The 26,510-nt window shown below is 52.1% G+C and overlaps 1 protein-coding gene across 3 annotated transcripts in view; it reads right to left on the bottom strand.

Moving 5' to 3' along the window:
* Window positions 1–12,176, bottom strand: part of MYO1C (myosin IC) — a 44,318-nt gene extending 32,142 nt beyond the window's left edge. For 2 of the 3 annotated variants that reach the window (XR_015733439.1, XM_034424463.3), the window contains exon 1: window positions 11,783–12,176. The gene's annotated coding sequence lies outside the window, so the exon portion shown is untranslated. The remainder of the gene's footprint in view (window positions 1–11,782) is intronic. The other variant, XR_015733440.1, reaches the window with a different exon arrangement.
* Window positions 12,177–26,510: the final 14,334 nt, after the last annotated feature.

Here is a 26,510-nt window from a genome sequence, read left to right as displayed (position 1 = left end):
CCAGCCACTTTCCCCGCTGAGGCTGGGAGCCCAGTTGTTCCTCTCACCCAGGTGTGCCAGGGCATCTTCTGCCAAGGTGGGCGGGACTCATTGCTGTCTCCTCCCCATTCCTCCCCAGCAAATTGGGAGAAGTAACATCTGAACCACCTTCCAAGCCAAAGTCTAGCACAGCCTCCTTGCTCTCAATGGCCACCAAAACGGCCTTTGGGAGGGGGAGTGAGCTCCATATGGGTTTCTCCCCCCCCTCCACCCTAGGGGACCTCTCAGGGAACACATGACAAAAGCTGGCGCCTCAACCCCAAGCCCAGAAGGCAACAATGCGCTGCAGACAAGGGAAGCGGGGGTGTCTCTGGCAGCCTCCAGGGGACCCAGGGTGGGAAAGCTGCACTTCATCAGCATGGAGCCCAGGGCAGTTTAGATATCAGAGCAGTCTGAAATAAACCATCAACAGCGAAACCCACATCCTCACAACCAGGAGCCCTGTTTTTCCAAAGGGGCCCTGGAGGCCTTCAACTAAAGAGAAGGATGGGTACCTATCCGGCATCCCCAAAGAGGGGGACTCCTAGCTGATGTGGCCTTCTGGAGAAGGAAGAACATGCCCAAAAGGGCTGCTGCAGACAGACCCCCCCACCCAAAGGAGGGAGGGAAATAACCAGGAGGGTTGGACTGGGGTCAAACTCCCAAACCACTGAGAGAAGCCAAAAGGATGGCAGCCAGCTTCATGGTGGCAGGGGGAGGGGAGCAGAGGGCTGCCAGGCCATTGGCCAGCTCACCCCAAGGGTTTGCTCCATGGAGCTTGCTTTGCCACGACTCAGGAGCCCCAAATGTGGGCCGGAAAACCTTCATTCCTGCTCAGAGGAGGCGCTCTGAAGTCTCAGTCACTGCTTTGCAATTTTAACCTTCTCTTTTTCAATAATCTAAATAACTCTGTCCACCTTCTATAAAACATGCCACAGACACAATATTCTGGTACAGCGGGATCAAGACAGGCTACAGAAGAACAGCTGAAGTCCAAAAGGGCCAATGTGTGCTTGAACCCTATGCCTCCATAAATAACTGCTAATGGTCTGTCCCTGCAGGGAGGTGGAGCACACACACACACACACACACACACACACACGCTGCACCCTCACCCTCCCTGGGCCACTCAGCTTCTTTACAAATCAAAGGGCCGTCTGGGAGTTGCAGAAAAAAGCTTAGAGGACAAAATGGCTCCGCAGACTTCAAGGTCGGGGCAAATCAAACAGGTTGGCACCAATCAGGCACAAGCTCATTTGGGGGCAATGCCCGGGGAACTTGCCTTGGGAGAAGGGCCAAGGGAGCACCCACTGCACAGGAGCAGACCCTGCGAGGCAGCAACTAGCAAGGCAAAAATGATCAGGGGGGGGGCATCCAAATTGTGGAAAGTGCCCGTTTTGGTCTACTCAAAGCTGGTTAGATGAAACTGCCAGTGCCAAACACAGTTCTGGGCAGCATGTTTTGAGCCATCCGGAGTCCTACGGAGATAGGGCGGCATATAAATCACATCAAATAAATAAATAAATAAATAAATAAATAAATAAATAAATAAATAAATAAATAAATAAATAAATAAATAAATAAATAAATGTTTTAAAGGGGAACCGAGGAAGCTTCGAGACCGTCTTCTGCCACCAATAGCCTCCCACCGACCAGTCTGTTCCTACAGAGAGGTGGGTGAGAGAGGGGGCCATCAGCCAAGTTATGTCGGCTGGCGACACCCAGGGGGAGGGCCTTCTCTGTGGGAGCCCCAGCCCTGTGGAATGAACTGCCCCCGGAAATACGTAAGATCTCCGACCTCCGGGTGTTTCGCTGCGCACTGAAGACCCTGTTGTTCCGCCAGGCAGGGCTATCAACATAATAATTTTAAATTGGGTATTTTAATTTTTGGGGTTTTAAATCGGCCAAATCTATTTAATTATTTTAATTTTTAATCATTGTTGTGTCCTGTGTTTTTAAATTGGCTGTACACCGCCCTGAGTCCTTCGGGAGAAGGGCGGTATAGAAATAAAATTATTATTATTATTATTATTATTATTATTATTATTATTATTATTATTATTATTATTATTATTATTATTATTATTATTATTATTATTATTATTAATAAGGGTTTGGGTCCAGAGGAGAGCTTCCAGGAGCAGCGTTAGAGGAGGCAGCTGGTCCGGCCTGCAGATGAGAAGGCCGGGGGTCAGAGAGGGGACCAGAGAGCAGTAGGACCACCGTCTGGGGGACCTTTGGCCACCAGGAGGTGAGCCGAACTCTGCTGGTGATGGGGTTGGATGATGATGGGGTTGGATGACTGGGAAACGCGAGTTCACTCGGGCGATGGGGATCTTTGTTTCCAACAGTTGATTTTAATCGTACTGTAGATGGGCAGCCACAGAGATTATTTCAATAAAAAAATAAAATTAAAAGAGAGGAGTCAGTCCGATGCTAGCTACTCCTCAGAGGAACAGTCTGCCTAAAACTGCGGTGAAGTTCCTCTCTGGATGGCCAGCGCCACAGTCTGTGGGTTCCATCCTGTACTGGGCAGGGTTTGGACTAGATAACCTCCTTAGTCCTGCTCACTCATGCGGCCTAGGATTTTGTAAAACAGCCGCTCCCTGGCCAAGCACGGAAGCCGCCGCCGCCGCCGCCACTGTCTTCAGCAATGTCATCTGTGGCATGCCAGATGTGGCACAGCCGGCCAAGCTAGAGCCGCCTCCTTCCCCTCCTGGCCAGCCAACACTTTCCTTTTATGGAGAAAAAATGCCTTTGCAGGAAAAGACTCTGCCTGGCTGCAATCCTTCCCCATGGAAGCAGTCCTCCAACGACCCACTCCAGGGAGAAGCAGAAGAAGCTGCAGCCCACACGGCAGGATCCTCAGCTGCCTGGCTCTCCAGCAATCGGATGAAAAGACTTCTAGTCCTCAGGATCTCAAAGACAAGTGGGAGGGGGGATGCAAAGAGACTACCCAAGGGGATTTGCTGACCCAAACACCCCTAAGATCCCTGCGGCTGCGCTGGGGGGCATACCAATCTGAGCTGTTAGGAGGAGCTTTCTCCGAGCCCCCGCCCCCGTCCCCATCCTGGGCAGCCTCCATTCCTTTCCAGGGAGGGGAGCAAGAAATCCCCAAAGGGACTCTGAGCTGCATTTTCCACGGGAGGAAACAGGATTTCCTCACCCAGCACAGTCCCAGGGAAGGTGCCAAGAAGAGCCATGGCTGTATAAGGGCAGATCAGCCGAGGGCAGCAAGGGGCTCCTCATGGTGGGGGAAGGCAGGAGCCATTGGTCAGCACGGGGTGTGGGGGACAGCAGAGCAAGATGGCCTCCCTGAGTCGGGTCCACAGGAAGAAGCGGCCCAGGGCTCATCCGGCACCTAGCCAGGAGGGTTGCAGCCCAGACGGGAGCTCTGAAAAGGGGCACCCTTCGTGCGGCAGACGTACCAGCTTTCTTCACCCAGGCAGGATGAGGGAGGCCTCCGCACTCCAGCTGATAAAACTCCGGGGACCAGCGTCTGCCTCCTCCCCAAAGCCCCCAGCAAGCAGCCCCACTCAAAAGCTGCCATGTTGCCCCTGTGGAGACTGGCAATCAACTGCCGCCTCCGGGCACCCAAGGCTTGTTTGTTCAGCACCAGCAGCCTTTTCCCAGCAGGAGACAAAAGGTACCCACACACATGCAAACCCAGCAAATCTCCACCGCGGAGAAGCCCAGGAGGCCCCGGCCAGGCACCCCGCCACCACCAAAAGACTCCCCAGGCAAAGGCAGCAGGGGACAAAGACCGGGGTGGAGGTGGGGGGCGCCCTTTTGGCAGCGACAGTGGAAGCCGAGCTCCACCAGCCATCTGTGGAGTTTTCTTGGCCACAACAGGGTTGGCTGCGGTTTCCCAGAGACCCTGATTCTCCTCCCCAGTTTAGTCCTGGGATTACCTCAGGGTCGTTGTGTCCGTCCCCCCCCCCCAGGTCTGCCCCCACTAAGGTCACTCAGGGTCTGCTGGGGGTTCATCCTTGACACACACCCCAGGAATTCAGAGCCTGTGGAAGGGCAAGTAGCAGGCCTGCCAGCAGGGTGGTTTTGATCAAGTCGATTTAAATCACGATTTAAATCACTAGTAAAAAGGCTTGATTTAAATCAACTTGATTTAAATCATAATTTTTAAAGAGCAACTGTCATCTCTGTCCCGCAGCGGCTCCTCCTCCGACCTGCTGCTGATTCACCGACAGTCCCAATATTGCAGAATATACAGCCTCATGCTACATAATTAAATTCCATTTCATGCTGAATAAACTTAATTATTAATGTATCTTAAATAGAAAACTATCTTTAGATAGATTTTTACTCCAAAAGCATTTTATTAAAATAAATTTGATAAAAATAAAAAAAAAATTGATTTAAATTTTAAAAATCCAATTTAAATTTTTTTAAATCTGATTTTTAATTTTTTTTTTTAAAGCATCATTTTTTATCCACCCTGCCTGCCGGTCAAAGGGGAGCAGAGCAGGGGTGAAATTCAGCAGGTTCTGACAGGTTCTGGAGAACCAGTAGCGGAAATTTTGAGTAGTTCGGAGAACCGGCAAATACCACCTCTGGCTGGCCCCAGAGTGGGGAGGGAATGGGGATTTTGCAGTATCCTTCCCCTGCCACGCCCACCAAGCCACACCACGCCCACCAAGCCACACCCACAGAACCGGTAGTAAAAAAATTTCACCGCTGGAGCAGAGCTTAGCAAAGGGGGAATCTGGGGGGGCAGCATGCTTTGCTTCCTGAAGGGGAGATCCCAGGAGATCTGGAAGTGTGACGCCTCTAGGGAGAAAACCCCCTATTGGAAAGTGAGGTGGGCTGATTGTGAATCAGCTTGTGGATCTGTGACTGATCTGGGAGGACTGGCACAGCCCACCCACCCCAAACGAAAGACAATCTTATCTTGGTCTTCAGACAGGTCTCCTCAATGGAGTCCATTGCAACCTGTCCATTACATGGCAGCTTCTGAGTATTTGCGCCACGCTACATTGTGCATTCATAAAAATAAATGGGAACATCTTGCCTCCCCACCCAGGTCAGATTGAGTCCCACCTGCCTGACTGGAGACCTGGCTCTGCTACTTGTCTTGGGGGGGGGGGTTGATCAACTAACAGCGGCTCCCACGTCCCCCCAGCCAGCTCCCTCCGGCCCATCTTTTAGTTATAACCTGTATTTTTATTGCAATTATTGTTATTTTACGCAACACACACACACACACGGTTTTATTTTTATTTTGTAAGCCCACCAGTGTCTCCTCACAGAGAAATGGGCGGCAAATAAAATAAAAAATGAAATGAAATATGAAATAATGAAATGAAATGAAATAATGAAATAAAATAAAATAAAATAAAATAAAATAAAATAAAATAAAATAAAATAAAATAAAATAAAATAAAATAAAATAAAATATAATCAGCCCAAACCCCTTTCCTTTTTCAGGGAGTGATGCTGAGAGAGACCTGTACCTTCACATCAGTAAAGCTGTCAGTAAAGCAGGAGATCCCACTACAGAAGAGGGCAAAATGTGCTACTATTAAATTGATCTTGAGCTTTGTTGAAGCTGTAGATGATGTTTGTTGGCATGTAGATCTCCCTCAATGACTTGGAAGATTTAGAAATATGACTTATTACATTTTTGGGGGGGGGGGGTTGATTATATGCCGCCCTTCTCCGGAGACTCAGGGCGGCTTACAATGCATTAAGCAATAGCCTTCATACTTTTGTATATTTATACAAAGTCAGTTTATTGCCCCCACAATCTGGGTCCTCATTTTACCTACCTTAGAAAGGATGGAAGGCTGAGTCAGTCTTGAGCCTGGTGAGATTTGAACTTGCAGTAATTGCAGACAGCTGATGTTAATAACAGTGCTTTAGTCCGCTGCGCCACCAAGGCTCTTAAGTTTGCAGAAGACACAGAATTGCAAACTCCTTAGAAGAAAGTATCCAGATTCAGTTGCCTCTTGAAAAAGCACCTTTGGGACAACCATGACCTGGATGACTGAGAATCTCCATGGATAACAAGGAAGAGCTGGAACAATTGATCAAATCCAACAAGACAAGAGCCTTGGTGGCGCAGCAGAGTAAAGTGCTGTTAAGTAGCACCAGCTGCCTGCAATTACTGCAAGTTCAAATCTCACCAGGCTCAAGGTTGACTCAGCCTTCCATCCTTCCGAGGTAGGTAAAATGAGGACCCGGATTGTGGGGGCAATAAGATGACTTTGTATAAAAAGAACACCGCTTGGGGGGGCCGAAAGCCCTACTAAGCAGGTATATACAAAAGTATGAAGGCTATTGCTTAGTGCATTGTAAGCCGCCCTGAGTATCCGGAGAAGGGCAGCATATAAATCAAATTAAAAAAAAAAAAAGTCTTGTATTTGCATAGGAAAATCAAAGTCAGGAGCATAGAAGGCATAGAAGGTGAAGAGGGGAGGGATCAGTGCAGCGAATCTAACTGCCTTGATGGGTCACAAATTGAATGTGAGCCAAAATCATGTTGCAGCTGCAAAAAAAGCAAGCACAATTCCGTACAGGGAAAACCTCTGAACAACAGGTGGGAGGCTCTGAGTATATTAAACGTGGGATAGAGAAGACTGCGGGGAAACAGGTGCCATGGCATCTCTGAAGGAACTGCTATATAGAAGGCAAGTAGAATGGTTCAAAATTACTTCAGAGAACAGGACAAGAAATATTTTTTGCCTTCAGCAAGGAAGCAGACTTTGCTTGGAGAACATGAAAGGTTTCAGCTGCCTAAGGAGGAGTTCTTTAAAGAGCAGCTGCCAGAGATGCAGGAGGCTGTCCCAGACGGCCCCCAGGCTCTCTTCCGGCTTAGGTCCCACTTTGCAAATTGCCCCCAGTCAACCAGAGGGCCAAGGTCACAGGCCAGAGCTCCTAGGAGCCCCGCCTGCAGCCAGAGGAAGACCAACCTGAGTGTGCAAAATCCATCTCCACAAAACACACACGTACACAAACACCATGAACAAGCCATAGGAATATCCATGCTTTCTGACCAGAGGCTGGTCAATTGGTTGCACCCCAGAAAATGTTCCCGGCTCAAAGCCATGATTGGTAGTTTGGAAGACCTCCACACAGGCCCCCTCCCAGAACAGCTGGCGCTGCCACCTTCATTTACCATTCCTGCTGGCCAAGCCTTCTTCAGCAAGATCTAAGACAATTGCAGGCGGTCCTCAATTTACAACAGTTTTGTTTAATGACAAACAAAAAGTACAACAGCCCCAGAAAAAATAATTTATTATCCATCTTTGAAGTAACCACCAATCCCGCAGGCCTGTGATAATGATTCAGATGCTCTGCAATTGTCTCGCATTTACGATGGGTGCAGAGGCTCGCAGCCAGGCGGGAAACTGCGGGTTGCAGCCTTCCTAGATGGCTTGATGACAAGCCAAGTCAATGGGGGGAGCTAGTTTTGCTTAAAGGTGGCAATAAATGGTCATAAAATCAAGACTGGTCACATGTTGATTCACTTAACCACCAAAATTCCCATCCCAATTGCAGTCATAAGTTGAGGACTACATATACCTGCTGGAAGAGAAGGTGTGGTCTCTCCCTGAACGCAAGACCTGGGCAGGGCAACCGTGAAAACACCCAGACTGCAGCCCTCCTCTTCTGACCACTTCCCTTCAGCCACTGTCCCTGGTTCTTCAGTGGCCGGGCCCCAACCCTCTGAGCCACATAAGGCACGTCAGGTGGTAGCCCCGGGGATCCAGCTATGCCTTAGGAACAGCCCCCTTTCCTCCACTTCCCGATGGGGAGCAGTGGAAAGAGGCAGCACATGGCATGGGAAGAGAGGGCCAGTCCTTCAGCCCGCCATCTGTCAGGGTTGGCGTCCAGCAGATCCCTTCATTTCTGAGTAGCTCAGGCTGATTCTCTGCAGACAGCCGATCCTCACTGCAGACAGGATCCACAGGCCCAAGCCCAGGGGGGTAGGGGGGCACTGAGAATCCCACAAATACATAATCAACTGAAGGCAGCGCAATGGGAAGGAACCTGGTTCCCTTGTGAGCCCGGACTGTGACGCAGCTGCTAAAATGGCCAATGCGATCATGGGAGGCATTACTGGGAGCAGAGAGCAACTGTCCCTCTATGGTCTGCCCTGGTTAGACTCCACTTCAAGTTCATGTTCAGCTCTCGGCACCCCAGTTCAGACAAACCAGGGCAGGGGCAGGGGTAAAATCCAGCAGGTTCTGACAGGTTCTGGAGAGCCAATAGCAGAAATTTTGAGCAGTTCGGAAAACTGGCAAATACCACCTCTGGCTGGCCCCAGAGTGGTATGGGAAGGGAGATTTTGCAGTATCCTTCCCCTGGAGTGGGGTGGGAATGGAGATTTTGCAGTATCCTTCCCCTGCCATGCCCACAGAACCGGTAGTAAAAATATTTGGATTTCACCACTGGACAGGCGGAATTGAGGATCTGGAAACCTGGCTTGCAAAGGACCGGTTAAAGGATCTAGCTAAGTTTAGCTCAGGAAGGGACACTGGATAGCAAACATCTAAAGCATCAGGCAGGAGAGGAAGTGGATGTCGCCCCAGAGGGAAGGACCAGGCTAGAAGGAAAGAAGGTCTGACCTCTTTCAGAAGTCAGGAAGGATCTCCTGACTGTGTGAAGGAGGTTCTCCTTCCCTGCAAGTCTTCCAACAGACAAGGGACATCCTCTGATGGACAGAGAGATTCCAGTTGTGGGGAGGGGAGATTCTCTAAGGTCCCTTCTCATTCACACTCAGGGGTGGATTGCAGGGATGCCTCTTTGTGTTTTTGACTTGGAAGACTGGGCGGGGCCTGGTGGCTCAGGGCAGGATGGCCATGGGGACCAACCCCACCCCCATGGGACCCACAGAGCTTCCTGACATCTCTGGGTAAGGCAGTCCACTTCTGAGCCAGTGCTGCCCCCTACTGCCAAAGCACTTCAGAGGCAGAACAGACTGGATGCCCCACCCCCTGTCACTCATCAGGGCCCCGCCCACTGCATATATCACCAGCCTGAAGGGTTTGCCAACCCATCACCTGCCCTGCCCACAAAGATGACTCACCGCCTGGATGAAAGTGCCAACCAGGGACGGCCTCTGCTGGCCTAAGCACAGGCATGGAGGATGTGGGCTTCTTCCTTTCTGAGGGGCCTCAAGTTTCCCACACACACACACACTTAGCTAGATCGAGAATCTGCCAAACTCCTGACCAGCCACTTGTGACCTCACACACACACACACGCACGCACACACGCACGCACACACACACCGCCATGGCATTGGCAGTTCATGCAGAGCAGTGGCCGGGGGCTCCTCCCTGGCATAGCAAAGTCCTGGGCTGGTCGCGGGCAGAGAAAGCAGCTGCTGGGCGCCGCACTAAGTGGTGACATACAAAAACCTTCCTGCTGCCAGAGCAAATCCCGCAAGCCAAGCCCCTGGAACGCATGGAATGCAGCCGCCTTCTCCCTCCCTGGTGTGTGTGGGGGGGAGGCCAGAGTGCCGGCTGACATTAATCCCACTCTCCAACTAGACGGGGAGGGGCCTGGGGGCCACTTGACAGGCAGCAGGGAGCAGAGCCCAGGTGCACAAGTCCTTGGGGGCAGGCTGTGGGCAAAAGAAGAGAGGCTGTCAGAGATCCTTGCAACCTCCCTTTTGGGGCACAGCCCTCACACCAGGTGCTGCTACACCGACCAAGGAGCAAGCGTGCCACGCTCACTGCCAGGCTGAGCCAGAGCACAGAGCAGATGGGGAGGGGATCGGAAGGACCAGCAAAGAAAGGCAGGGGGCCTTCCTAGGGCCAAGGGTTCAGGAAAGCCGCCTCCCCTCTCACTTGGTGGCTGCCTTTACTAAAGTCAGAGGGTCCCAGCTCTGGGGTGGTCGACTGGAATGCTGAACCTGCCTGAGCACACAGGCGGCAACAACCACACCCAGCAACCCCAGCTCCTCCCCCCTGCCCCACCCCAAAACCCTGGGCAGGGTCAAATTCCAGGCAAGGTCTACCAGAGGGGGGCAGTCTTTTGCTCACCCCACATTCTCACCCCACACGTCCAAAGTTACCTCATAGGGACAGGGCACCATTCTCCCCAATCACCTCACCCCGGAGGGCCAGGAGCCCCACCAAAGCCGCCATTGGTCCTTTCAGCCAGAGATCACATTCATGGCTGCCTGAATCCAACAGGGTGGGGCTCCCGGCAGAAGACAACACTACTCAGCTCATCTTGGGAGAAAGCTGACTGGACTTCCTCCCCTCCATGACCCTCCCTGACTCCCTTCCCTCCACCTGAACTACTCAACTGGTGCTCAGAAAACAGGACAAGTACTTGCAAGCAAAATACCAACAACAACCCCCAGGCTGACCCTACTATGGGAGACCACCAGGGAACCCCAAGCACTTGAGCTAGACTGGGAAGTTAGACACACACCCCAGGAGGTGGCAAAGGCCTCTTTTGCATTGCCACCCAAAATAGGGAGGGGGGGGCATGTGGTGGCCTGAATCTTTCTTACTAGACGTTCACAGAATGCCCCCACCCAAACATTCAGTCAGCCATGAAGCTCAACCCACGGGGAGGTCGGGCAAGTGCTGTTCCTATGTAGTCAACCTCTTTCTAACATTCAGGGCGAAATTCAGCTTAACCTTAGAGGCACCCCCCAAAGAGTTCAGCCGGGGTCATTCTAATAGCCTCTGCCGAACTTCCTGGTGAGACCACAGTCGCTAGCCAAGGGGAGCCCCGATGACTCTTCCTCCGCAGGGTTTCACAGGCGCCCTTCCCTTCTCCAGGAACACTTTCCGACCTTCTCTCTCGAGCCCACCGCCCACATCCACCGCCTGCTTTGCCCCTCGAGACCAGACAGAGCACCGAGCGCTTCCACCTGGCGCTCCCCCGGCAGCAGTCCGAAGCCTAGGAGTCTTGCCGTCAGCCCTCCGCCAGGAGACTCCGGGAGCTTTCCTGGGGCAGTTGCCGGGCCGCCGGGAGAGAGACCCGCTGGCGAAGATGGGCCGGAACTTCGGTCCGGCAGGGCCCGGCTTCTGCCCCATCCCCGGCTGCCCCAAAGCGGCGAAACGGCCAAACCCTCAGGAGGGCAGCCGGCCAAGCGCCCGCGCCCAAACTGGGTACCCTCCAGCGCTGCCTTTGCGAGAAAAGGCAGGCAGGGCAAGAGAGGCCGCGGCCGCTGCCGCCGCCTTCCTCGGTCGGGGAGAGCAAGCGAGGGAGCGGCCCGGCCCTTCTGGCTCGCTCTCCCGGATGACCCGGAGGGCTGACGGGGCCGCCCCACAGTTGCCAGGCCCTCCTCCGCGCTGCGGCCACCGGCAAGGCTCTCGGCGCAGAGGCCCGCCTCTCGGGGGTCGCGCTTGCCCCGGGCGGACCCCGCTGCAGGCCGAGCGGGAGGAGTAGCCCTGCCAGGCGCGGCAGGAGAAGGAGGCGCCGGGCGGGAAGGCTCGCCACGAGTCCCCTGGGCGGCGGGGCCGCGGCCACGCCAGCAGTCCACCGGCCAAGGCGGAACCGGGCGGGAGCGGCCGAGGGAGGGATGGGCACCGCTCGGGCAGGGCGGCGGCCGGACTCCTCCCGACGCTCGCGGGCCAGCGGCTGGCTGGGGCGGGGCGGCCTACCCGGACAGCGCGGGAAGGCCTCGGGGGGCCGGCTGTTGCCCGGCCCGCTCCGCAGAGGCTCCGAGGGCGACATCGCGCCGAACGGCCGGCCCGAGCGCCGCGGCGGCTGCTGCACGTGGAGGGGCGGGGCTGCTGCCCTTCTCGGGTATGGTGCTTCGCCCGCCGGCGCGGCCTACCTGGTCCGGGAGCCGAGACGCGCGAGGTCCAGCTGCGCTCTGCCCGCCGCGCCCTTCTCTCTCGCCGGCCAGAGGCGCCCGGCGGGGAGGTGGGCGCGCGGGGCGGTGGGCGGGCGGCGACGGATCGGAGGCCGTCCCAGACGGGCGGAGCGACGGGCGGAGCGCGCAGGCGCTTCGACGCCGCCTGGGCACGTAGCTCTCCGAGGCTGCGGATCCTCCCGCTGCAGGGCGAGCGCCGACACGGGACCCCGGAGGCCGGGGAATGTTTCCCTCCGCCGCCGCGGTCGGGAACCGCCAAACTCCGCTCCGCGGCCTTGGCGAGCGCGGAGAGTTCTCATTCGGCGGCGGGTTGCGTGCCTTTCCGAGCCCCGCTGCCAAGGAGGGATGGCAGCCCCCCTGCGGTTGGGCACCTCGAGCCCGGGGGATTTCCTGGAAGCTGAAAACTTGCCCTTGTGAACGCTCGCCTGAGTAGAAGAGTGTTGCCCGCAGGGCTTAAGGAGCGTTGCGTTTGTAGGGCAGAAAAAGGCCTTTCGTTTTTGCCAGAGGGAAAAGCCGCCACTGCACAGCCAAACACCCGGCGCGCAGCAGGTTGTGCCTTGCCTTCTTTGCTTGTGAGCCGAGCACCTGCCAGGGGGTTGCTGGGCCTTCTGCCCGATGATCCGAGGAGGGGAGTCGGGGACGCCCCGGAGCCTGGCCCAGAGTCTGCAGGCAAGGAGAAACGCGGTTGCCCGAGATACCAGAGAAACGAGCAGCCCGGCTCCGTGCACGCCCCACTCCCCCAGCTGACTTCCGAAGAAACCCCACCAGCTGGCATTTGTCTTTGCCCTTTTCGTTTTCATCCTAGCCCTGCATTTGCAGGAGGGGCTGAGAACCCTCCAAAGCTCTCCCAACCACTTGGTTGCACGGCTTCCCTCAAAGGGACTGGTGGCTCACCAGACTAAAAGCATTGTGATTAACACCAGCTGTCTGCAATTACTGTAAGTTCGAATCTCACCAGGCTCAAGGTTGACTCAGCCTTCCATCCTTTCTAAGGTAGGTTAAATGAGGACCCAGTTTGTGGGGGCAATAAGCTGACTTTGTATAAAATATACAAAAGTATGAAGGCTATTGCTTAACGCATTGTAAGCTGCCCTGAGCCTCTGGAGAAGGGCGGCATATAAATCAAATTAAAAAAAAAAAAGACTGTTTGCACATAGTTGCCCTGAGCACACTGATTGCTTTTTGTTTAGAAAGCCATTCCGTGGCATAAGCTACACAGAACTGTTTCCCTGAGTTCATTCGATACTTGGTGGCTCTCCTCCAGTGCCACTTTTTATCCAACTTGATGCCCTCTGGTGCGCAAGGCCAACTTCTCCCAGAAACTGCTGGTGGATCCTGCTCCTGTTTTCCACATACGAAGGTATCTGTTGCCCCAGCAGCCTTTTTACCTGCCCAGGGAATGATTCTGCCAGCAATCCAAGCAAGAAGGAAAGCGGGCAGGGCAAAGCTCTCAGGGGCCCTCAGTTGCACACACATTATTTTTCCCAGCTCATAATGGTGGTAAGAGAGAGGTTACTTCTGCCACAAGTAGGTGAGCCCTCCCTTCTCTTTTTTGCTTGCTTGCTTCCTTCCTTCCTTCCTCCCTTCCTTCCTCCCTTCCTCCCTCCCTCCCCTCCTTCCTTCCAAGGCTGCCTCTCTTACAATATTCCTAGGCTGCTCACAATAAAACCAATACCAACAACAGTAAAACAATCCTGTCAGTTGTGCACAAAGCAGCATCCTCCCCATCAGTTCCACCACCACTGACCCCTCCCAGCCCAAAGCCTATCTTCCTGGCCTTCTGGACCTCCAAAGGGCCAGGGCAGCTAGGGAGAAGAAGGCACGCCACCTTCGAGGGGGGGGGACCCAGAGCGCACCTTCCCTCTCCAACCTGGGAGAGGCTGACCTGCCAATAACCAGGCTCTGTGACGCTCTTGGCTTTAAAGGTGATATAGATAAGCAGCACTTCTTTCCAAATCTGGAAAGAAACAGAGCCAGTGCTGAAATGTGGGGGAACCAAAGACACCCCATTCAGGACCAGTTGTAGCTAAAGGGCACTGAATGAATGATGGCTTTGACCAGTCCTCAGAGTTCCGGCCATCACAACACCTTCACGGTCACAATTGAGGTCTAGATGCTTGGCAGTCCATTCGCACTTATGACCCGTTGCCAAGCACCCCCCATTCTTGTAATCACCATTTGCAACCTTCTATGCTGGCTTCCCCAGAAAGTCAAAGGGAGGAATGGCAGGGATGATTATAAATTGCTGGGTGTTTCTGTTAGATTGGCGCAGGGAAAAAGAATACGCGAGCAGCGAGTGGTCCGTTCAGCACTTTATTACGAGAATCAGAACAGCCAACTGTGCTGCCAGGCTCGCCTTATAAAGGGAGTCGTCAGGCAAGCCGGCCAATGACAGATCTTCAAAACTCCCGCTGGTGGACTAGCCAATCGGATGGGGATGCCCATATAAGGACATAACACCTCTCCCCTCCTAGTTCTTAGTCTGTCTCTCCATTGGTCATGTACATGACGTCGCGCAGGTAGGTGGGGTGCCTCCCCTTCCTATCTGACCTGCGCAGATCACTTCGTGCCTCGCTGTCGACCCGTGCAGACGAGGCTTTTGTCTCTCCGGTTCCCGCCTTGGAACTGTCCAGAACTCGGCCGTCAAGTGTGCGGGCTCCAGCCCAGTACCTCCAGCTGGGTTCTCGGGACTCCCCAGCGGCCCCAGGGAACGATGCCTCGGCCGCTGCAACTTGCCGCTGATCATGGCTGGACGCCAGGAACCCGGTAAGTCGATGGTTCTTTTCCCTTCGCTCTGTGGCTGGGTTTCAGTGCTGGAGGCATCCGCTGTCGTCCGGGTCCTTGGTCTCGGTTGTCGCTGCAGCCATCGTGATTGTCGTTGGGGGTCCTCACGTTTCGGTGGTGGTAGTTGGCCTGCTCCGCCGGTGTGGAGCGGCCCGACCTTGCCGGGGTGTCGGAGGTCTCCCTCGTCTGGGTGTTGTAGGCCTACCTCATCTGGATGTGGTAGGTCTACCTGGACTGGGTGTTGTAGGCCCACCTCATCGGGGTGGCACAGGCCTACCTCGTCTGGCTGTGGTAAGCCTACCTCATCGGGGTGGCACAGGCCTACCTCGTCTGGGTGGTGTAGGCCTACCTTGTCAGGCTGGTTTTCGCCGTTTCCGCCGCTTTCCCTCCACCTTTTCCGGAGCTGGTCGACATGGCGTTTGACGATCTCCCAGCTCCACTTGGTACGACCTCAGTGTTGTGGCTCCGACCCCCGAGCCAGTCTTATCGGAGGAAGAAGGCTCCGAAGGGAAGGAGAGGAGTTGGCCGGGCCTCCCTCTCCAGGACCCTCCTCTCTGGCAATGCCTCAGGTGTCTCCCAACGGAGAAGAGATTGGCCAGGAGCCAGGTATCCCCACGCAGGCACAGTCGGACAGTGACGGGGATGAGTCTTGGCTGGATCCACGCCAGCGTCGGAGAGATAAGCGCACGCAACAGAAGAGGAGGCATGCCAGAGATTAGGCTGAGTCACTGGACCACACCCTACAGGGTATAAAAGGGAGCATGGTGGCCAGTCAAGCCTTGTGATGAACAAAGCTGAAAGCTTCCACGCCATTCTGCATTGCCGGACTTTTGCTATAGGCTTTGCTGGATTATATTTGGACTTAATTTACTCTGTAATTATTGAACATTTTACTTTGATGTACCAAAAGCGGAGAGAAGTTATCTCTTCCCTTCGTGAGTAATAACTCTTGGCAGGCAGCCACTAGGTTGCTGCCAAGTTCCGTTATCATAAGGAAAAGGATTTTGCTGGCTGGTTTGGTTTTTAACTGTTGGATGTTGTGTTGGTGTGTGTGTGTGGGACGGGGACAGAACACTCGAGCCTGTTGTTCTGCTGATCACTCCCTTCAGCCACTTCGGAGGCTTGCGGAAGTTGAGAGCGTAGACCAGGTCTCCCTCAGTGAAGGTGCGCGGCAGCCGGGTTGCGCTCGCTGGTTCTTGGGGGTTGTACTGGGGGTGTAGCCAGTCCAATGGTGTCCTCAGCTTCCTCCCCATGAGTAATTTGGCCGGACTTCTATGTGTGGTGGCGTGCGGGGTGATATGCTGCGTGAAGAGGAATTTATCAATCCTCTCCTGCCAATCCCCGGTGCCCATCTTGGTGAGAGCTTCCTTGGTGAGCCTCACCTTCCTCTCAGCTTGTCCATTTCCCGCCGGCCTGTAAGGGGCAATGAGGGCATGGCGGATGCCCAGCTCAGCCAGGAACTATTCCATTGACTTGGCGGTGAGCTGTGGCCCGTTATCCGACACCAGGATGTCCGGGATGCCGTGGGTGGCGAAGAGTCTGCGCAGGGCCCGGACGGTTGCCTCGGTGGTGATGGTGGGCATTTGGATGACCTCCAGCCATTTGGAGAATGCATCCACCACGATGAGGTATTTGCCTGCCATAGGCCCCGCAAAGTCGATGTGAACGCGGGACCAGGGGGCACTAGGCGTCTCCCATTCTGTGGGTTGGGCTTGTGCTGGTGCTGGTCTGACCTCCCGGCACGGGGCACATCTGGAGACCCATTGTTCAATGTCCTTGTCCAGGCCGGGCCACCAGACTTTGCTTCTGGCCAGCGCCTTCATCTTTACGATGCCTGGGTGCCCAATGTGAAGGCTCTCCAGGGTCCTCTTCTGCAGCGGTTGTGGTATCACTACTCTGTCGCCCCAGAGTAGGCAGCCCTTCATAATTGAGAGTTCTTGCTACTTTCTTAAGAAAGAGCTGAACTCTTCGCCCACTTTTTCTGTTGGCCAACCCCTCAGGACCCAGGACATGACTTGTCTGAGGGTCTTTTTCTTCTTCGTGTGGGCTGCCACGTCCGTGGAAGATACTGGGCACTGCAGATCTTCGTCGATGTGGAAAAGGCCAAGGGTGGGTACGGAGTCTTCCACCGGTTCCTGCGTTGGGCACCTACTGAGGGCATCCGCTTTACTGATGGTTTTACTGGGTCTGTTTGTGAGAGTGTACGAATACCTGGCAAGGACCAGGGTACTTACGGGACTGCCTTCTGCCACCAATAGCCTCCCACCAGCCGGTTCGCTCCCACAGAGAGGGCCTCCTCAGGGTGCCGTCGGCCAGACAATGCCGGCTGGCGACCCCCAGGAGGAGAGCCTTCTCTGTGGTGGCACCTACCCTATGGAACAATCTACCCCCAGAGATACGAGTGATCTCCGACCTCCGGACTTTTCGTCGGGCCCTAAAAACTTATTTTTTTCAGTTAGCCGGTCTGTCTTGATTTTAGGGTTAGTTTTAAAATTTTAATTTTAAATTGACAAGTTTTAAATTACGGGCCAAATTTATAAATTATTTTAACTCTATTTTTAACTGTAATGTTATGTATAGATGTTTTTATTTTGGCTGTTCACCGCCCTGAGTCCGAAAGGAGAAGGGCGGTATAGAAATTTGAATAATAATAATAATAATAATAATAATAATAATAATAATAATAATAATAATAATAATAATAATAATAATAATAATAATAATAATAATAATGGAAAATGGCCCAGCACGTCATCCTGGGCGACATGTATGTCGGTGTTTATTTGTCACCTGCGAAGAGTCTGAGGAGGGGCTTATGGTCAGTGATGATTTCGAATGCCTTCCCGTAGAGGTATTCGTGGAAGCGCTTGATGCCAGCCACGATGGCCAAGGCTTCCTTATCCAGCTGGCTGTAGTTGCGCTCAGCTGCCGCCAGAGTCTTAGAGAAGAAGGCGATGGGGGCTTCCGTGTTGTTGGGCAGTTGGTGGCTGAGGACAGCCCCGACTCCATATGGAGACAGGTCAATACCAGCGGAAGTGTCTCGTGATACTGTATCAGCATGCTGTCCGAGGATAAGAGCCCCTTGTGGTTCTTGAACACGGTTTCCTTGGCTCTACCCCACTTCCAAGGAGCCGCTTTTCCCAGAAGGCGATGGAGTGGCTCAGCAACCGTGGCTTTCTGTTTAAGGAAAATGCTATAGAAATTTAGCAATCCTAAGAAAGTCTAAAGCTCTGGCTTGTTTTGGGGGGCGGAGCTTCATGAATCGCCTTGACCTTAGATTTGGTGGGGTGTATGCCAGTGCTATCTATTAAATAGCCCAGGAACTCGACCTCCTGGACCCCAATGATGCACTTGTCTCTCCTCACATGCAGACCCTTCTCTTGGAACCGCTTCAAGGTAAGCCTAAGCCATTCCAAGAGTTGAGATCTGGAGGTGCTGGAGATTAGTACATCATCAAAGTACGGCACCACCCCTGGAATGCCTTGGAGAAGGCGCTCCATCATTGATTGAAAAATGCCAGGGGCTGCGCTGACTCCAAATTGGAGGTGGTTGCATTTGAATGCGCCCCGGTGGGTGACAATAGTCTGAGCCTCCGCAGTTTTTTCGTCGACTGGCAGTTGCTGGTAAGCCTGGGCCAGGTCCAGTTTTGCAAATATGGTCCCACTCCTGAGTGAATGCAACAGATGTTGCACTACTGGGCCTGTATATGCACTCTGCTGTAATGCCCGGTTAATGGTGCATTTATAGTCAGCGCAGATGTGCACAGATCCATCATGCTTCATTGGGGTCACAATAGGGGTCTCCCATGCAGCATGATCGATTGGTTCCAATATGCCTTGGGCAATCAGTTTATCCAACTGAGCGTCTACCTTAGGCCGAAGTGCAAATGGAACCCTGCGAGGCTTGAGCCGAATTGGGGTGATTGAGGTATCTAAATTGAAAGAGATGGGTTTCCCCAAGAATTTACCTAAGCTGCCATCGAAGATGTCCTTGAACTCTTCGAGGAGCTTGTCAAGTTCATCCTGCCGAATCTGATGGATTCCTCTGATTGAGAGCCCTAGAGGCTTGAACCACTTGACTCCAAGCAGGGTCGGGCGGCTGTCCTTGACGATGGTGATGGGTAGGTCGCCCTTGAAGCCATGGTAGCTGACACTCAGTGAAACTCTCTCCAGGACCCCGATGGGGTTTCCGCCGAAATCAACGAGCCTTGCGTGAAGCGGCTGCAGTTGGCTCTTTGAGATTTGCGGTTTCAGCTTTTTGAGATGATGCCAGTCCATAATGGAGTAGATTGAGCCCGAATCTATTTCCATGGCACATGGAGTCCCTTCCACATGCACAGTCACGATGAACTTTGTGGCATTGTGGTCATCGGTGTGGGCAATGGTGGTTTGGTGGACCACTCTGCTTCGCGGGTACCCGTCTCCCTCGCGCCTTGGTTGATAGGACCGTCTGGATGTCCTCTGGTGATCGCGGTTTTCCGGCTTGGCTTTCTCCTGGACTGGTTCTGGAGCTCTGCAGGCCTCAGCAATGTGGCCTTTTCGTTGGCAACGTCAGCAGGTCGCATCTCTCCACCGGCATCTGGCTCTCACGTGGTCGCCGTTGCAGCTGGCACAGCTCTCCCCTCAGTCGCCATTTTGTGTGGTTTCGCGTCTTGGTAACCATTTCCTCGTCCGACTCGGATCCCGTGGTTGATTCTCCGGATGAGGTCTGGGGAGCTTTCTTGATTCTGTGGACTGCCTTGGCTCTCCGCATTGCTGCTGCTGCCACCTCTGATGTTTCTGCGGCTGTGGCCTCTTCAATCATGCCTTTTAACGAGACCTTTCTCCTGCTCAGCAACTTTCTCTGCAGGGAGATGTCCCGCATCCCAAAGACGATGCGATCTCGGATGGCGTTGTCCACGTGATCGAACTCGCAGTTGGCAGCCAACTTCCGCAGTGCTGTCACGAAGTCCTTTATGGATTCGCCCTCCTGTTGGTTCCGTTGGCTGAAGGTGAATCTGTTCGCCATCGGTGTGCCAGTTGGGGCGTAGTGTTCCTGGAGAATGTCTTGGAGGTCGCTCCATGCCATGGTCTCGATGTCCTGGGGTGCCATGAAGTTGATGGCCATCTCCAGGACTGCCGATCCGCAATGTGCCAGGAACAAGGCTCGTTTGTGGGTTTGTTTGTTTTTAATTTGATTTATATGCCGCCGTTCTCCGGAGACTCAGGGCAGCTTACAGTGCGTTAAGCAAGTGTGTTAAGCAAGCGGTTGTCCTCCAGATCTTCATAGCCGTTGCCAGTCAGGAATTGGCAGAACCTAATCATTCATTTATTTATATATATATATATATAGGCTTTCCACTTCTCCTGATTGGGGTTGAATGATGACAGCGAGATTTGTGGCGCTGCCATGGTTCTCGTGCTATCAGCTCTAAGTGCCTCCAGTTCAGTGACTTGCTCTGTTGAGTCGGGCTGGGTGGCAATCGTGCCACGAGGTTCTTCGCTATGGTTCTTGAAATCCTTCGTCGCCAGTGTTAGAAAAAGAATATGCGAGCAACGAGTGGTCCTTTCAGCACTTTATTACGAGAATCAGAACAGCTGACTGTGCTGCCGGGCTCACTTTATAAAGGGAGTCGGCAGGCAAGCTGGCCAATGACAGATCTTCAAAACTCCCGCCGGTGGACTAGCCAATCCAGCGGGGATGCCCATATAAGGACATAACAGTTTCCCTCCCCCAGACTCTTCCCCAGGCCCCCCTGCATTCACAACTCACCCACCATTTGGGCACCCTCCCAGTGCCACACCATGCTTCTCATGAGCCCCACTCCCCTGGCAGTAACGGGTCCTCCCTTTCGTGTCCCCTTGCAGCCCTGCACACCTTCCCTGACCCAAATGGTGCCTCTCACATCTCACATCACACACACCCTCCCCAGCTTGCATGGTGCCTCTCATACACCTTCACACGGTCTCCCCACACCACTAACCCTCCCCTGCCTCCTCCTTCCAACCGCCCTCCACCCCTACTCCTGCAGCTCTGCCTGGGCCTGGGACACGCAGCTTCCCCAGTGACTTTGGTCGGTGGAAGCTGAAGAAAGTTGCTTTGCCTAATGACTGTGGGATTCAGTTAACTATAGCAACCAGGCCTACAAGGACTGCCGTTGTTAAGCAATGGACTCACACTTTACAACCACATCACCTAGTGGTGAAAGTCCACTCCTAATTGCCGTTTTAAGTCAAGGACTACCTGTAGAAAGAGGTGGAATATGGGGGCCAGGGTGGTCCCCCAAGTGAATCAGCTGTTCTCTCCTGCTCTTCCATGCTGCCCTTTCAACCCTCCTGAGCATGCCCACTTGACCATCAGTTGCTTGGTGAGTGGTGTGGGGATTGTGCATCTCTCAACTTAAAAGGCTGTGTGAACAGAAGCATCCAGGTCATAGGAGATCCCTGTTTCGCTGCCCACTGCTCCAGCTAGACCAGCCTTGGACCACTGCGTGGAGGTTTGAAGGGAACCGGAGAACCCAGAGTGGCTCTTCAGAAGAGCTGCCAGGATGTTCCAAGGCTTGGAGACCGGCTCTTAACTCCCTGGGCCACTGTGCAGCTCCACTTGACCACTAATCACCTTTGTTGCTCTTCTCTGCACACTTTCTAGAGTCTCAACATCTTTTTTATATTGTGGCGACCAAAAGTGGATGCAGTATTCCAAGTGTGGTCTTACCAAGGCATTATAAAGTGGTAGTAACACTTCAAGTGATCTTGATTCTGTCCCTCAGTTAATGCAGCCTAGGACTGCGTTGGCTGTTTTGGCGGTTGCAGCACACTGCTGGCTCACACTTAAGCGATTGTCCACTAGGACTTCAAGATCCCTTTTGCAGTTACTGCTGTTTAGCCTGGTCCCACCTGTTCTATACCTGTGCGTTTGGGTTTTTTTGCATAGGTATACTACAATACTAAGTGTATATACAAGACCCAGAGGTCCTTTTCTTATGTCTGTTAGCTGTTCACAGCACTCATTTTCTGCTTATTGCTTGAGCTCGGGAAGGTCACGCTGAAGCTTGATGCTGCCTCGAAAGCTGTTTTTTATCCTGCTATCCTTGTGGCCTCTTCCAATTTTACAGCACTAACTTCTGAGTCTTTTACAAATGTATTGAATAACACTTGTTTAGAAATGCATTTTACAGTGCGTCGTTCAACACTCTCTTGTGTTTTCACGCCCAGCCTTTGACAAACACTCCCTGGATAGTCTTGCCCAACCAGTACTGTACTGGATGCATCTGATGGTAGCCCACATTTTGCTACCTTCTCTATTAGGGTCGCACTTGCAAGATCTCCTCGTATAGGTGGCTCTAAGTCCAGACATGCAGCAGCAACACCCGCTCCATTTCTCTGGTCAATTCCTTCTCAGGGAGTTTGCATTGGCTTGGCATAACTTGTTCCTGATTAAGGCCTCCTAGTTCCTGCCAAGAAATTAATTATTTTCTAGAAAATCTCCTTGATAATATGTTCCATTGTTTTGCTTGGTAACAACAGGGCACTATTCCTGGTGGAGGCTGGGAGAGAAAGAAACAATTACCGATACTTTCTGAAATTTGGAGAATAGGCTTATGTTTTAGAGCCATATTCTTGTTTCAGCTACATCCTGGCTGAATTCCTGTATTGACTAGATCATAGTGTCTTATAGCAGTTGGATCCATTCATGAATGAGCATTTATAGAATATTGAATATAATAAATTCTTACCAAGAAGAATGAATGATTAAAAGCCTGGTATCTGCAATTAGAAGACTTCTTTAAAAGCTTCCTGTCCTACTAAATATTTTCCAGGGATCCTGAACCAGATATGAGTCACCTGAACAAATGATGACAAGTTACTTTCTGGATGTAGAAAGGTAGCAGTCAAGTGCTCGTCACTTTTTAGGTTTCCTGCCACCAAAGCAGAAGATGGCAGCATTTGTAACAGAAGCTTTTCTAGCGAAGTTTGAAATGAGGCCTTTATCCCTGAGCACGACTTAGGCCAGGAGACGCCCGTGGGAGTGATCATGCAGACCGGCAGAATCAGTCCAGGTCTCATGTGCCTCTGAGCCGAATGTTCCCCGAATGGGGAGGGGGGCACACTCAGTAATGCTACGGGAGGCAATAGGTTGTCCTGGGCTGGGGGACCCTGTTTTCCTCAGCCTCAAATTGTCCCCTGTTCATTCTCTGCTTGGGAAGCTGCGTGGAGCAACTGCGCATCTCGCCTCCCAGGCTGCTCCTGAAGATCCCAAAACCGGCTTGACGAGTCCGGGCCAGGCTTCAGGGCCGATTGGCCCTTTCCAGCGTCTGATCCATCCCATCCAGGCGGGGAAGGCCAGCCCGGCCGGTTGGTTGACTGGCTGCCACATGTGGGTGGGTCTCTTCCCCTCCCCCTGGTCCTTGGGTCTTGGCCCCTCAGATCTTTGGGTAAGTGAAGGGGGGGTGCTCCTTCGACACAAACACAAATCCCCCTCCCCTCCCCCCATTTGCCAATGTTGTTTGATTAAAGCAAAGGGGACACTTTGTTCCCTTTTTCCAGGGTGGGTCAGTAGAAACTCTGTGGCATTGAAGAACTGACAGTTGCGGCCGGTAAAAACAAAGAAACCATGTAGCTTCATTGCCATATGTGTGCTCTCGACATAAAGATGTCTTTTTAGAAAGGGAAAGAAATGCCTGGCAGGACCACAGGAAGCGAAGGCGAGCACCGGAGCCGAAGCCCAAAGGATGGCCAGGAGATGTGCGGGAAACACGGTGCTGACTTTCCGAGCCTTTATGGGCCACCCCTGGATCCAAGCTGAGCAGCAGCCCAGGCCTGGAGGTTAACTGTCTGCTTCTGCGGGGGAGGGGGCTGTGGCTAAGTTGAAATGAAGCGTGGCAGGGCAGAGCGGCAAAACCTAGATGGTGAATGGGGGAGGGGGGGAAGGGAGAAAGACAATTGGTCCTGCTTTAAGCCATGGGCCCCGTTGACTAGGAGCCCTGAGCCAGCAGAAATCCGGTGTTGGGCAAGACCCACGGTGGTCCTTTGGCGCTTCTTCATTCATGTTCTTGGGAACATTTATGGTGGTGATCTGACTTCCCCAGGTCATCTGGCAGGTCCTGCAGCTGGCACTGCCACATGGAAAATTATGCTTGGCTCACTTGGGCACAGTGTCCTTTTGCATCCAGCCTTGTTAGCCGGCAGCTCTGGGAAAAGGACATGGAGGTGCATTCTGCCGTGTAAATGCTGCAGAAACGACAGCGTTGTGTGTCAGTCTCTCCCCCGCCCCCGTTCTCCTGACCCTCAGGCTTGCTGAAGAAAGGGCCTTTCGGCAGCATTTTGAGCCTGGACCGATTGCAGCATTTCTAGGTCAATGCACCACCATTCACACAACTCGGGCCAAGTTCCCACTGAGTTCCACCTCCTGGTGCTTGATGGTGCTTTTCCTTCAAAAGCCTCCTTGGCTTTCTGTGTGATATCCACAGCTTACAGAAGAAAATATAAGAGATGTAGGTGTAAAATTGGAGTGGACTTTGAATCAGAATGTTCAAAAGATATTTATGTAGTGAGCTTGATTTTTCAAAACAGCTTAAGAAACTTCCTAGTCTTGGAGTCCTGGAGCTTTTGAAGACAAGCTCATCTTTTAATATCTCTATAAATTTGTTAACTGCCCAGAAACGGCCTAGTAGAGAATGTAGCTTCTTGAAGTTAAGATCAATAAAAACATGCAAGTGTTCAACAATGGTACAAGAAAATCTCACTGGACTTTCCATCACATCATTAAAGCATGGAATACTCCAAAACTAAAAGAAACGGGATTTAATTTTTAAAACTTTAATCAAGGAAAGGGATGGCTTAAGATCACAGAGACTGTTTGGAGCATTTTGTAATCTACAAGTTGAAGGATTGAAGCTCGAGCAGGTGAGCCTGTTCCATTCTGGACAAGTGGTTGTCCAGCCTCATCTTAAAAACCTCCAGGGATGGAGCCAGTGGTGAAATCTAAAATTTATTACTACTGGTTCTGTGGGCCTGGCTTGGTGGGGGGGGGGGGTAATGTGACTGGGTGGGCATGGCCAATTTTTTTTTTACTTTCAAAACCATTTTTTACATGTAAAACCATGTAAAAAAATGCTTTCAAAAGGCTCTGACGATCCCAACTGAGTTGCCTGATCGCCAGAGGGTTTTTAAAAAAACCCTCTGCCAATCAGGTAACTCAGCTGGGATCGTCAGAGCTTGGATCGTCAGAAACCATTTAAAAGAAAAAAAGCTTCTGATGATCGCGCGCCTCAGCTGGGCATGTGGAACGGGGGCAGGGATTTTTGCTACCGGTTCTCCAAACTGCCCGCCGCCATCACTACCTACTCGCCCGAGCCAGTCCGAACCGGGAGCATTTCACCCCTGGATGGAGCCCCCATGACTTTGGGAGGCAAGGTTGGACTGTCGGAGAGGTCAGGCTGTTTCTTTCTTTTGCCTGAAGACAAAAACAAAAAATGAATTAAGCAGCTATTCTTTCTTCCTGATGCCTGTCACCTCCTTGCCACCTTCTCCCATTAGTGGAATAACAAAAAAGCAGTTTGAAAGCATAAAAACTCAGTAACATTTCAGGGCAGAGCAGAAAGAAAACGAGAACGGAGACAAGGCAAAGAGCTGCCTTGTGTGCTGCAGCTGTCCAAATATTTACCCCAGAGATAAGCATTCCAAAAATACCAGTAGTTTATTTTTGCTTGTAAAAGTGTTGGAGCTTTTTACATTTGGTGACAGGGCTGATGAATGTGACCAGGAATTTCCCCCACAAATTAAATGCAAAGCTCTCGAAATGGGTGACCTCTCACTGTCACTCACTAGGTGTAGCCTTTGCTGACACTTTGACTTTGCTCTTAGATGTCCGTGTAAGAATGGATGCAGGGAATCCATTTCTAATCATGACTTGTTTCAGAAAATAACATGAGCTGCAGTATATAAAAGACCTTTGCAGCATCTTATATATTATGATCTGCAGCTTAAATCCTTTTGTATTATTATTAACACATCAACAAGTAAGCATATAGGATCTTAAGACTGCAAATTGTAAATAGCCTACTGGGCTATTGACTGGAATCTTTTCCCAGTTTTAAAATAAGTGTCATGTAAGCTTTAAAAAATTAATTTGGTACTTTCCCCATTTTAAATGCTGTCTTATAAAAATGCAATACAAAGGAGCTCAGGATCCTTGTCTTACCTTGAAAGCAGGGTGATCTTAAAAATTAAGTGTCAACTCTGAATTAAACCTGGATGAAGCCATCTTGTGCTGCTTCATAGTTGCCACACAATATGGGGGGAGGATGAGGGGGAAATAGCTAGACTGTATCGTAGACAAAATAAAGATCCCTCCCGTGGGAACCAAGGTTATCCCAACAGGCGACAGTTGGAGGAGGAGCAGAAGTGATCGAGGGAGCCCGCCACCTGCTTTGATTGGACAATGTGACCTGTGACACTTGGGGAGGGAAACTTTTGCTCATTTAATTACATTGATGTAATTAATCTATAATAAACATGTTCTCTGAGGAATGTTCCTGCCTTGGGGTTCTGATTTCTTTGGATGCGTTACTCCGTACTCTGACTAACTTGGTACTCTGCTAACTTTCCGCTCCATCCAGAGCCAGTCTCCAGGGCCCTGAGCCCCAGTTGCCCACCTGATTTTTGAGGGGGCAGAGAAGACTCAGACAGACAGAGAAGATGGCGAAGGAGCAAGAGGGGGCTGCCAGCACCAGTGCTGTCCCTACAGAGAGCCCACAACTAGAGATGGAACGACAAAAAGACCCACAAAAAAAGAACATAAAAAAATCAAATGGACTTGAAAAACACAAACTAAGCTTAATAGAAAAAGAAGATTTAGCACAAAAAATTAAAAGTGCCAAACAAAACTTTTTTGAAAATGCAAATAAACCAGGAAGATGGTTGGC

This window comes from Pantherophis guttatus, chromosome 1, assembly GCF_059756535.1.
Source record: "Pantherophis guttatus breed Tessera chromosome 1, ASM5975653v1, whole genome shotgun sequence".
In the NCBI taxonomy this organism is placed as follows: domain Eukaryota; kingdom Metazoa; phylum Chordata; class Lepidosauria; order Squamata; family Colubridae; genus Pantherophis; species Pantherophis guttatus.
This window is presented reverse-complemented; position numbering and strand designations above follow the sequence as displayed.